Consider the following 13,236-nt stretch of genomic DNA (forward strand, 5'->3'; position numbering starts at 1 on the left):
TGTTTTTAGCAGAATTACCATGGTGTTATTTATGTGCAGGAGCAAACGTTCTCGGAATGACCTGAAACTTCATGGAGCCACTTTTCAGAAAATAAGAAAAATACCTGCAAAAGATGAAGCCAGGGGCCCACCACCTTGCCACGAGGGTGGAGGGGCGCGCCTGCCCCCTAGGGCGCGCCCCCTACCTCGTGGCCCCCCTGTTGCGTCTTCGACTCCAACTCCTACTCCATATATTGAGTTTCGGGGAGAAAAAATCAGAGAGAAGAAATCATCGCATTTTACGATACGGAGCCGTCGCCAAGCCCTAAAACCTCTCGGGAGGGCTGATCTGGAGTCCGTTCGGGGCTCCGAAGAGGGGAATCCGTCGCCATCGTCATCATCAACCATCCTCCATCACCAATTTCATGATGCTCACCGCCGTGCGTGAGTAATTCCATCGTAGGCTTGCTGGACGGTGATGGGTTGGATGGGATCTATCATGTAATCGAGTTAGTTTTGTTAGGATTTGATCCCTAGTATCCACTATGTTCTGAGATTGATGTTGCTATGACTTTGCTATGCTTAATGCTTGTCAGTAGGGCCCGAGTGCCATGATTTCAGATCTGAACCTATTATGTTTTCATCAATATATGAGTGTTCTTGATCCTATCTTGCAAGTCTATAGTCACCTATTATGTGTTATGATCCGTTAACCCCGAAGTGACAATAATCGGGATACTTACCGGTGATGACCGTAGTTTGAGGAGTTCATGTATTCACTATGTGTTAATGCTTTGTTCCGGTACTCTATTAAAAGGAGGCCTTAATATCCCTTAGTTTCCGTAAGGACCCTGCTGCCACGGGAGGGTAGGACAAAAGATGTCATGCAAGTTCTTTTCCATAAGCACGTATGACTATATTCGGAATACATGCCTACATTATATCAATGAACTGGAGCTAGTTTTGTGTCACCCTAGGTTATGACTGTTACATGATGAACCGCATCCGGCATAATTCTCCATCACTGATCCATTGCCTACGAGCTTTCCATATATTGTTCTTCGCTTATTTACTTTCCCGTTGCTATTGCTATCATCACTACAAAATACCAAAAACATTACTTTTACTACTGTTACCTTTTGCTACCGTTACCACTACTATCATATTACTTTGCTACTAAACACTTTGCTGCAGATATTAAGTTTCCAGGTGTGGTTGAATTGACAACTCAGCTGCTAATGCTTGAGAATATTATTTGGCTCCCCTTGTGTCGAATCAACAAATTTGGGTTGAATACTCTACCCTCGAAAACTGTTGCGATCCCCTATACTTGTGGGTTATCAAGACTATTTTCTGGCGCCGTTGCCGGGGAGCATAGCTCTATTCTTTGAGTCACTTGGGATATATATCTGCTTATCATTATGAAAAACTTGAGAGATCCAAAAACCAAGATCTATCCCTCAACTACGAGGGGAGGTAAGGAACTGCCATCTAGCTCTGCACTTGATTCACCTTTTGTTATGAGTAAGTTTGCGACACCTACACCTGCTTCTGCCATTCGTTCTGACATGTGGCATGTTATTGATGATGCCACTTCTGCTATGCATGATACTTATGATGAAACTACCTCTATGTCTGATACTACTGTGCCACTTAGTGATTTCCATGATGAACAAATTGCTAGAGCTAGAGAAATTGAAAATATTGAATCTGATGATACTGATGAAAGTGATGATGAAGAATCACTTGTTATTCCTAAGGGTTATGTTTTTGATCAAGAAGCTTCTTTCGCTATCTTGGCTTGTGAAAATAGAAATGAACTAAAAGGTTATTAACTAAATGGAGTAAGCAATCTCTAAGTGCTAGAATGAAACCTGATCCTGGTTTTGCTACTTCACCTATCTGTGTTACTGATAAGGATTATGAATTCTCTGTTGATCCTGATATAATTACTTTAGTTGAATCTGATCATTTTCATGGTTATGAATCTGAAACAGTTGTGGCACATCTTACTAAATTGAATGATATAGCTACCCTGTGTACTAAAGATGAGAGAACTCGTTACTTTTATATCCTTAAAATATTTCCGTTCTCATTAAAGGGTGATGCTAAGATATGATTTAATTCTCTTGATCCTGGTTGTGTGCGTAGTCCCTAGGATATGATTTATTACTTCTTTGCTAAGTATTTCCCTGCTCATAGGAAACAAGCTGATTTAAGATATATATATATATATATATATATATATATATATACATATATATATATATAATTTTGTGCAAATTGAAGAAGAGAGTCTCCCACAAGCTTGGGAGAGGCTTCTCCAATTACTTAATGCTTTGCCTGATCATCCTCTTAAGAAAAATGAAATACTTGATATCTTTTATAATGGACTAACTGATGCCTCCAGAGATTACCTGGATAGTTGTGCTGGTTCTGTTTTCAGGGAAAGAACACCGGATGAAGCTGAAATTCTATTGAACAATATGTTAACAAATGAAAATAATTGGACACCTCCGGAGCCAATTCTTGAGCCTATTCCTAAACCAACTCCGAAGAAGAGGGGTATTCTATTTCTCAGTCCTGAAAGATATGCAAGAGGCAAAGAAATCTATGAAAGAAAAGGGTATTAAAGCTGAAGATGTTAAGAATTTACCTCCTATTGAAGAAAAACATGGTCTTAATTTACCGCCTGTTGAAGAAACATATAATCCAAATCCTTCTCCTATTGAAGAAACTCATGATCTTGATAACCCGACACAGGTAGTAAAGGTAAATTCTCTCTACAGATATGATAAAGTTGAAATCCCATTTACTAAATTTGCTAGCCCATGCTTAGATGAGTTTGATAAATTTATGGCTAAGCAAGAAGATTTTAATGCTTATTTTGGTAGACAATTGAAATACAATTCAAATATGCTTGAACACTTGGGTGATTATATGGCTAATGTCAAAGGTGAACTTAAACTTATTAGTAAACATGCTTCTATGGTTACCACTCAAGTAGAACAAGTACTTAAAGCTCAAAATGATTTGCTCAATGAATTGAATAGTAAAGATAATGATAATGTTGTTAGAGTGGCTACTAGAACTGGTAGAATGACTCAGGAAGCTTTGTATCCTGAAGGCCACCCTAAGAGAATTGAGCAAGATTCTTAGAGAAATAATATAGATGTGTTGGAGATATGCCCTAGAGGCAATCATGTATGATGATATTTCCTATGTGTTTATGAATAAAGATAGTCCTTGGACATTATCAATGATGTGTATCAGCAAGTACGTGACTTGTTTGTGGGACTATGCATTGTATGATGACTGTCCTAAAAGGTCCCTAGTCGAAAGGGCTGTGTGGACGCGCAGCCAACTAGACTAGCATATGACACGGTTGATGGCTTGGTATCACTAGCCATGGAGCATTGGATGCTAACCGGATAATATGGACTTGGAAGGATCTGGTTGGATTCGACGTAGTCGGATCCGAGTCGAGATAAGGTCCAAGTCGGACAGACCCAACTATGAGACGCAGCGATATGTCATCTGTGAGTCTCTAGTACAACTTATGTTCTATGTCCTAAGACCTGAGCTGACGCATGTACTCAGGATGGTGACAGACTTGCTTTGGTTCGACCAAACGCTACTCCGTAACTGGGTAGTTATAAAGGTAGGTTTCGGGTTTGTCCAGAACCATGCTGCGAGACGTGGTCGAGCAAGATGGGATTTGCCCCTCCGATCAGGAGAGATATACTCTGGGCCCCTCGTGTGATCCGACCAGGATAAGCATGGCCATGCAACAAGGATTATGAGATAATCCGGTTTGTGGTCGGCATCACTGGAACGAGAAAGAGGTCGGGCTAGCACAAGGATGACAGACTCGCCTTGAGCTCGACAACATATATCGTGTGGCAAAAGGAATGGAAGTGTGATGTACAGGTTCGCTAACCAGCTTCATAGTCTGCTTGGTGTTCGGCATGCCTTGCTAGAGGCCGCTACCAACCGTGCAGTTTGGAGGTGATCCGAACTGCGACCAAGCCGACTTGAACCTAAGGGGTCACGCGCTTAAGGGAAGGAACCTACGAGGTCGGATCAAAGGACACTGGTCGGATGTGATCCGAACTGTATTCCGATTGTGGCCGAGTAGACTTATGGGCTTTAGGGTCCGTGCGAGGCCCAAGTGTTGAGCCCGTGACGAACGCCTATATATATAGTGGAGGTGCGGCACACTCAGTAGTTGATCGCTTCGGCGCTGTCACTAGGGTTTGCATGTGTTGCGAATAGACACCTCCACTCGCTGCCGGTTGTGTGATCGGACCTAGCAGTCCGCCGCACGATGTTCCTCCTGCACGCGCGGATACCGTTAGAGGCGGTGCACTTGCGCCCCCCGGCGAACCTGTACGTGGCAACCGACCACCGGCTCTGCGAGGGAGATCGGACGAGGAGGAGACGATCCACGCGGACGCTCTGCCCCAACTCTTCTTCCGCTGCACGGCACTGCGCGTCTAGTGGTAATGAACTGTGATCCATCTCCCGTAGCACGTTCTTGGTTGTTATGCGCGTAAGAAATTTTAATTTACAGTCGACGCGCCCTACCGTAGATCCCAACAAGATGCACCTAGTTCTTCTAAAAAGAAGAAAAAGAAAAATGATAGGACTTTGCATGCTTCTAGTGATCCTATTGTTGAAACACCTGAGAATCCAAATGATATTTCTATTTCTGATGATGAAACACAATCTGGTAATGAACCTGAAACTAGTGGTAATATTAATGATAATGTTCATGATGATGCTCAACCTAGTAATGATAATGATATAGAAACTAAACCTGCTGTTGATCTTGATAACCCACAATCAAAGAATCAACGTTATGATAGGAAAGATTTTGTTGCTAGGAAACATGGTAAAGAAAGAGAGCCTTGGGTTTAGAAACCCATGCCTTTTCCTCCCAAACCATCCAAGAAAAAGGATGATGAGGATTTTGAGCGCTTTGCTGAAATGATTAGACCTATCTTTTTGCGTATGCGATTAACCGATATGCTCAAAACCAATTCTTATGCTAAGTACATGAAAGATATTATTACAAATAAAAGAAAGATACCGGAACCTAAAATTTCCACCATGCTTGCTAATTATACTTTTAAGGGTGGAATACCAAAGAAACTTGGAGATCCAGGAGTACCCACTATACCATGCTCCATTAAAAGAAATTATGTTAAAACTGCTTTATGTGATCTTGGAGCCGGTGTTAGTGTTATGCCTCTCTCTTTATATCGTAGACTTGACTTGAATAAGTTGACACCTACTGAAATATCTTTGCAAATGGCTGGTAAATCAACTGCTATACCTGTCGGTATTTGTGAGGATGTGCCTCTTGTAGTTGCAAACGTTACTATTTTAACGGACTTTGTTATTCTTGATATTCCCGAGGACGATAGTATGTCTATTATTCTTGGAAGACCCTTTTTGAATACTGCAGGGGCTGTTATTGATTGCACTAATGGCAATGTCACTTTTCATGTTAATGGTAATGAGCATATGGTACACTTTCCGAGGTAACAATCTCAAGTTCATAGTATCAACTCCATTGGAAAAATTCCATCGATTATATTTGGAGGTTTTGAATTTCCTCTTCCTACTGTCAAGAAGAAATATGATATTCTTATTATTGGGGATGTGCATATCCCCGTTGAGGTAACATAGTGTTATTCAAAATTTCTCCGGTTACATGTTATTCGGAATGAGTTCGTTAACAAGACTTGATCAACCTTGTTAGAGGATTCCTTTTGATAATCATGAGATGGATGAAACTAGAAGGCACAACCTTCTGTACCCTCCTTTTACTTTCTGTTATTTATATTAGATAAAATGAAAATAAATATTTTTCTGTCTGTTATCTGATTATCCATGCAATATAAAAATACCTTAAAAATAAAAGTTCTCCAAATGCCCTGAAATTTAAATATGATTTTTTTCTAGAATATTTGAGAATATTTGGCACTGAGAACACAGCAGGGGGGCCAACCACGTGCCCATGAGGGTGGAGGGCGCGCCCTACCCCCCTGGGCGTGCCCCTGCCTCGTGGGCCCACGGTGGCCCTCCTCCACTTATCCTTTCATCCACACACTTCATCTTCATCCCACAAACACGAATATCCAGCTCAAGCACGAGTTCTAGCTCATTTTGCTGCCATTTTCGATCTCCTTGCTCAAAGCACCTCTCACAAAACTGCTTGGGGAGATTGTTTCTTGATATGTGATTCCTCCATTGGTCCAACTAGTTTTTGAGTTAATACCACTTCTAGTACATAAACTTGTCCTGGTGGGAACAAGTTCATACAAGAATTAAAAAACCCCCCATAAAAGTAGTACACAAACTTTTGCTAGCGGAACATTTTAGTCCATTTCCGTCTATTCTGCCGGTGCACGGTCTCTGCTGTTATAACGTTCGCTGATATGGAACCGGCTCCATTTGTCAGTGTCGCACACAAAAGAATAAAATAGTACGCAGCCAGATTCGAAACGAAGACCTCGCGCACTCAGTCTGCTTGTCAAAACTGCAACGCGCTAAACACTCTAACAAAAAACACTTGTTGTACAAATTGGAGCTGCAACCTTTATAATCTTTTATTCACGTACAGTTTACACTCATAATTTTTTCTTAAATACGAAGAGCTGTATTCTCCACTAAAGATACGTTTAGTGCTCCATTTGAGTATGTATGCTTCAAGTTTGAGCCAGGGTTTCTTGTACACGAGCCAAACCACGATGCCGCTGTTCACTAGCTTCGATATATGAACCACTGGCATATATTCAACGACTGAGACCAAATAACCGGGCCAACTAACATAGCTATATTTTTGTGCTGGCAACATTGAGCAGATCCGTCATCCCGCCGATACAGTCACTATCCCACAACACAACACTGTCCCCTTCACAGGAGGCGAGGCAGACCGGGGATGATGTCAGTGGGAGGCAGAGAAACCCTGGTTTTGGGGTGGCGGCCACTGTAGGGAATCATTTTCTCATAATTCACCATCAGTAACCATAAATCATTGGTTGTGTGGATCATTCGATGTAGAGGCACAATTGGGCCGCCTCTTCTTCCGGCGTGGCATCGAAGTAGCAGGGAGGCGCGCTCACCCACTCACGGATCTCGTCGGTCCACGATTAGGTCTCCTCCGGCCAAGAGGGGGGGGGGAGGGGGTGACCGCTTGCATGTGAGAGTTGGATCGTGCTCCGGCTCCGGCTCGGCCTTGAGCTCGACGATGGGCGGCGCCGACAGCGGTGGCGGCACGAACAAGGGTGCCTAGATAGAGCCCCCCACCGCGGACAAAAGGGCTTGCTCCATCCCATCCCAATGGTCGTCCTCCTTGAGTCGGCTCGTCTCCAGCGCGTGCTGCAAGGCCTCCTCGAGGGCGGCTTGGTACTCCGCCTCCTCTTCCTCCGGCTCTACCCTAAGGGGCGGCGGTGGAAACAGGGGGTTCATGTGGACGCTTCGCCGTTGTTGCTCCTCGTGTTCGAGGGCAAATCAGGCCTCCCAGTTGGGAGAGTCGGTGGCATACTCGGGCATTCGCCGCTGTGCTGGTGTGAGCTGCGCCTAGCGCCTGCGCACCTCCTCATCGTGCGCTCGCTGTGACCGCGGAATCACCGGCACCGGGATCTGTTACAGATCGAGGTGTCAGTGGCGTGACAGTGTCACGTCAGGGTAAGGCAACGACTGCCTATAATCCTAGCGCCACCATGTTTGGTGCACCGGGATGTGCAGACGCTGCCGACCTGAGTGGGAACGCGTCGGTGGTGGAGGAGGAGGGGGAGGAGGAGCACGGGAGGATGAGGCGCCGGGGGTGCCCTTGCCCTTGTCGCTGCCGGAGCTGTTGCCGAAGAGGCCCATTGCTAGGGTTTAGGTTGTCGCCGACGAGGAAGCACGAAGGGGGTGGTGGGGGCCAGATGTGGACGGAAGTGGATGAGGCCGCCCCCTTCCCCGCACACGTGGGTTAAGAAACAACGTTTTCACTGGCTGACTAGTGCACCCGGTGTCTGTGGTCGTCATAAATTAGATGACGGGCGATAGTTGCGTGGCCGCCAAGTGGGACCGCGACGGACACCGAGGGGACATGCGGCGCGTCCGCTTTGCGTCCGTGCCGATGCATTTCAGGCACAATTTTGGGCCGGAAATGGGTTCATGCAGACGCGAAGCGAACGGTTTTTCGAAATGGGTCGGTGCGTTGGGCCGGTTTTTTTGTCTGCGACGACCCAAACAGACATGGGTTGCCTCGTTGGAGTTGCTCTTAGGCCCACAAAAAATATTTTTATTAAATAGGAGTACGTATTTCTTTTAGGTATACCGATCAGTGATCGGTTGAAGTGTTCTCGTGCCGTGCGCGACCAAAGACTATAAGATGTGCAGCTCTGTTTGGATTGACTCGCGCCTTATGTTCGGGTGGTTAGCGCGCTGCTAGTTGCAAGCTAACTTGTGCGCGAGGTTTGCAGTTCGAAACCCCTCAGCTCGCTATTTTGTTGTTTTGGTTTATTCTTTCTTTGTGACACTGACATACGGGCCCGGTTTCACGTCATCAACTGTAGAAGCACGTTATAACGGCAGGAGATGATGCACCGGCAGAATAGACGGAAATGGACTAAAATGTTCTGTTAGCAAAGTTGTTGTACTACTTTTGTGGGGTTTTTTAGTTCTTGTATGAACTTGTTCCCACCAGGACAAGTTTATGTATTAGAAGTGGTATTAACTCTTAGTTTTTGTTCTAGTGCTTTATTCATTGCAAATTTTTGCTGCTTAGGTGACCCTATTCTTGAGCTTGCATGTCAAATTTATATGGTCAAAAGTAGTTTTGATGCATGATATAGGCCCTAGGCACTTGTAGGAGTAGTTGCTATCAATATTATTGAGTTTGGTTTACTTTTATTTTGAAGTTACTAAAAATTTCAGAATTTTTCAGAAAATGATGAAGAGACTATTGAGGGGCTCATCGAGTCAAAGCTCGAAGGAAAAGGCACTGAAGTCTAAGTATAATTTGCCGTGCACCGCGGAGGTTCGGGCGTGTGAATGGCCTTCCGAGGATTTCTTGAGAGCAGCCGATATTTATGAAGATTTTCATGAGTTGGCTAAGAATGCAGGCCTCACCGCTTTCCTCCACGACCAATGCGATCAGTATCTCTTACTCACAAATACCTTTGTGCAAAACTTTCATTTTCATTCTAGGAATTCGCCACCTACAGTGGAGTTTCATTTATATGATGAACATAAGGAGATGTCACTTTATGATTTTTGTCGGATTTGTTTGGTCCCTTTTGAGGGCAAGACATAAGAACCACATCATGATGATGTGGAGGGGTTTATTGATACTATCACTGTAGGGGAAACTAGGAAGGTTTCCGATGCACGAATCACTAGCATACATTTTCCTATTTTACGTTAGTTTGCATTATTTGCTAGTCGTTGCTTAATTAGACGCGGAAACTGTGGAAACCTTAGTATCCCTGATATCATTATTCTACTCCACGGTTTATATAGTGATAACACTTTTAGTATGGGCGGCATTATTGCTAAACGGTTAAGTCTGAATCGTACCAAAGGCCCCATCTTTGGAGGCATCTATGCTTCACGCCTAGCTGCACATTTTAACATACCTATTAGGCATTTTGAGAAGGAAGAAAAGGTGCTGCCTCGTGTTTATCTAGATTATAAAAGTATGGTGGCACATGATTTTATTGTTAAGAATAGGGAAGGAGAGCTTAAATATCAATTGTTCTTTAATAAACACCATCATGAGACTATTGCCCTGCCTGCTCCTTCTTTGTTTGATTTATTTGTAGGCACGTACCTTGTACCGTTGAAGGCTATTCACGCCTACCGGAACCCTGCACCAGCCGAGGAGCCAGAGTCGGAACCACAAGTTGATCCTCCACGACAGTCTAATTACCAGTGGGATCCGGAGATGATTGTCAGCCAGTGGCAATTGGAGTCTTCGTCTTCTTCATCTCACTACGACCCGAACTACTATTATGGATATCCGCCAGGCCAGCCGTGGCCATAGACCAACTTAGGCCAAAACCTAAGCTTGGGGGAGTACGTATTTCCCACCGACATTACATTTATGTTCACACACTCATTGCTATATGTCGGTGCTCATACTTTTTCATTGTATCATCCATGCTAGTTTACTTTCCTTTTTATGCTTTCTTCTTGTGTGTTTAATAAACCTTAAGAAAAACCCAAAAAATTAGTTGTAGATTTTAGTTAGTTTAATTTCCATGCTTGTAGTAGTAATTAAAAAGAAAACCCAAAAAGATTTCCTGTTCTTCTTTTGCTTGTTGGGAGCTTTCCTGTGTAAATAGTTTTATTTCTTTCCTTTTCTTTGGGGGTCGATAGGAGAAGACCATAATTAAATTGTTGAAGTGGCTCTTATATGCATACTTGTTGATTTGATAAAAGAGCCCATATTGCCTTGTCTTTTCCTGTTTATTGAATGCTTGCAGATTCCATCTTAGTCCAATGCACGTGCACTATTATTATTATTCACACTATTCGGTCGTGCAAGTGAAAGGCAATTATGATGTTATATGATGGACTGGCTGAGATGAGAAAAGCTAGTATGAACTCGACCTCTTTTGTTTTTGTAAATATGATTAGTTTATCGTTCCTGATTCAGCCTATTATAAATAAACATGTTTGCAATGACAACTAGAGATCATAGTTTCTTATGCCATGCTTGATTAGCTATGAGTCATAATGGTTTACCTTGCGTGCCAACATGCTATTAAAATGGTTATGATGTTGTATGATAGGGTGGTATCCTCCTCTGAATGATTTAAGTGACTTGACTTGGCGCATGTTCACGCATGTAGTTGAAACAAAATCAACATAGCCTTCACGATATTTATGTTCATGGTGGATTATATCCTACTCATGCTTGCATCCGGTGTTGATTAATTTTAATGCATGTTCATGACTGTTGTCGCTCTCTAGCTGGTCGCTTCCCAGTCTTTTGCTAGCCTTCACCTGTACTAAGCGGGAATAATGTTTGTGCATCCAAACTCCTTAAACCCCAAAGTTATTCCACATGAATCCACTATACTGTGACGTCCCGAGACCGTTGCGCCAGGTGTCTTCCAGTTATTCGCTGTCATTGCCATGTCATTTGCTTGCATGTTGCATTTCATCATGTCATCATGTGCATTGCATCATCTGTTTTTGATATCTGCATCCGTCTGGGTTCCCCCAGTTCCGTCCGTTGTCCGTTATGAGCCCAACCACACTTGCACGCGCCCGCGGCACGTCCGAAATATTATTTTATAGGTGGCCGGAAAATGTTCTCAGAATGGGATGAGAGTTGGCATGCGGTGTTGTTATAGTGTTCTGCCAAGTTTCATCGCATTCGGAGTTCATTTGATAGCCCAACCATTACACTATAGCGGCAGTATAGCCGGTCTATCGTCGGGCGTTTTCGGTCTCCGGAAACAGTCGCCGGACCTCTCCTCTTCTCTCTTCTCAGAACTTTGCCTTCTGCACTACCTCTCACCACCAGGCCCTATCTATCCTCTCTCGTCAGCCCGCGGACCTCCTCCTGCGCGCGTCCAAAATCTGTCCCGGACCCGACCCGGACTGTCGCCATCGTTGTGTCCGGATCATCCCCAAACATCTACAAAACGTCACCGTTTTCTTATTTGGACTCCCTACCTATTCTTTATTCTCTCGACCGTCCGATTTCGATCGGAGGGACCAAATGGCCATATGCCTAGCCCACTGCTATATATTCAGATGAAACCCTAGGCCTAGCTATCCCATCCATCAAATCCTCCCCCGCCGCCGCCACTGTCATTCTCCCACCTCGGGATCCCCTTCGCACCAACCAGCCACCACCAAACTGCCAAATCCATCGCTCCACACAAACTAGAGCCCGCACCCATGGTCCAAATCCTCCCCGACCAGCCTCCTCATTCCTCGGGATCGAGCCTGAGGCAACGAGCGCTGCTCCTGATTCCCTCGATCTCGTGTCTCTCTCCAACACCCTCGCTCGATCTGGACTAGGAGGGCCCCGAGCTCCTCGACCACCGCCTCGCGCGCCCGATCCTCGAGCCGCCTCCTCTGCCTCGTTCCCGAAGCCGTTGGCGCTGAGCTCCCCCTTGCGCCGCCGTGCACCTCGCGCCCCGAGCACCTCGTCGCTGCTGCCCAAACAACCGCCGGCAACCAGCAGGTTACCAGCGCCGCGCCCCTGCCTCTATTTTTCTTCTCCACTGAGGCCCTCTCTCTCTTTCCTCAACTCTCTCTCGTCTTTAGGGACCCCATGACGCCGCCGCAGACCCGGCCATGGAGCCATGGATACTGCCCTGCAGCTCTGTAGCCAAGACCGTGCGCCCTCTCCGTCCGGAGTTCCTGCTGCCGCCATCGTTGTTCGACGCCAGCGCCTCGACTCTTCGAACCATGGACGAACGCCTCACACCGAGTCCGCCGCCATCGCCCCGTTCTTCTTCAAGCCGTGGTCGTGCTGCCGCAGAAGTGCCGCCATGGATGCTCGAACCTCCCTCTGCTTCCCGCGTGGGATGACCCCAGTGCCGCGCCCCTGCTTTGCCTCGCCGGCAGCAAGCTCCGCCACGCCAAGTCCGCCGCCGTTCCCGAGTCTCCGGATGCCATGGACTTCCTCCACCGCTCAATGCTGCCACGGGACACCGGCGCCCCCAACCTCCTCATCGCCCGCACGCCAACAGGTCCCCTGCCTCGCCGCCCTATGCTTGGATCCGGCCGTCCCCGCGCCGTCACGACCCTGCAGAGACGTGCCCAAGACCCATCTGCGTCGCCGTTCAAGTCCCAGCACTGCCTCGTTCTTCTTCCTGGAGCGAGAGTAGCCACCTGCATCGTCTGAAGCCGCCCGCGTTCCCCTCTGTCTTCTTCCTGTCGAACAGAGGAACCGCTGCCTCGCTCGCCCGTGTTGACCCCGTCCCAGCGCGCTTCCAGTCCAGCAAGGCCCAACCGCTAGATCCGGCCCAGCGTGGTGAGGGCACCCCGCGTCCCTCTTTTTTTCTCTTTCCCTCCTGTTGGGTCAGCCATCCTGTTGTGTTTCGGCCCAGTGTGTTTTTTCCCTGCTGTGATTTTGTCTTTTATCTAGAGATTTACCGGTTTTACAGAAAAGCCCTTCAAGTCCATGCATTTAATAACTTTATAACCATGCATCACATGTAAAAACTTTATATATGAAAGTTGCTTAGAATCTTGTCTAGTTTCATAATATGCCCCTTTCACCCATGTTCG

The sequence above is a fragment of the Triticum aestivum genome, chromosome 2A, assembly GCF_018294505.1.
Source record: "Triticum aestivum cultivar Chinese Spring chromosome 2A, IWGSC CS RefSeq v2.1, whole genome shotgun sequence".
Classification (NCBI taxonomy): domain Eukaryota; kingdom Viridiplantae; phylum Streptophyta; class Magnoliopsida; order Poales; family Poaceae; genus Triticum; species Triticum aestivum.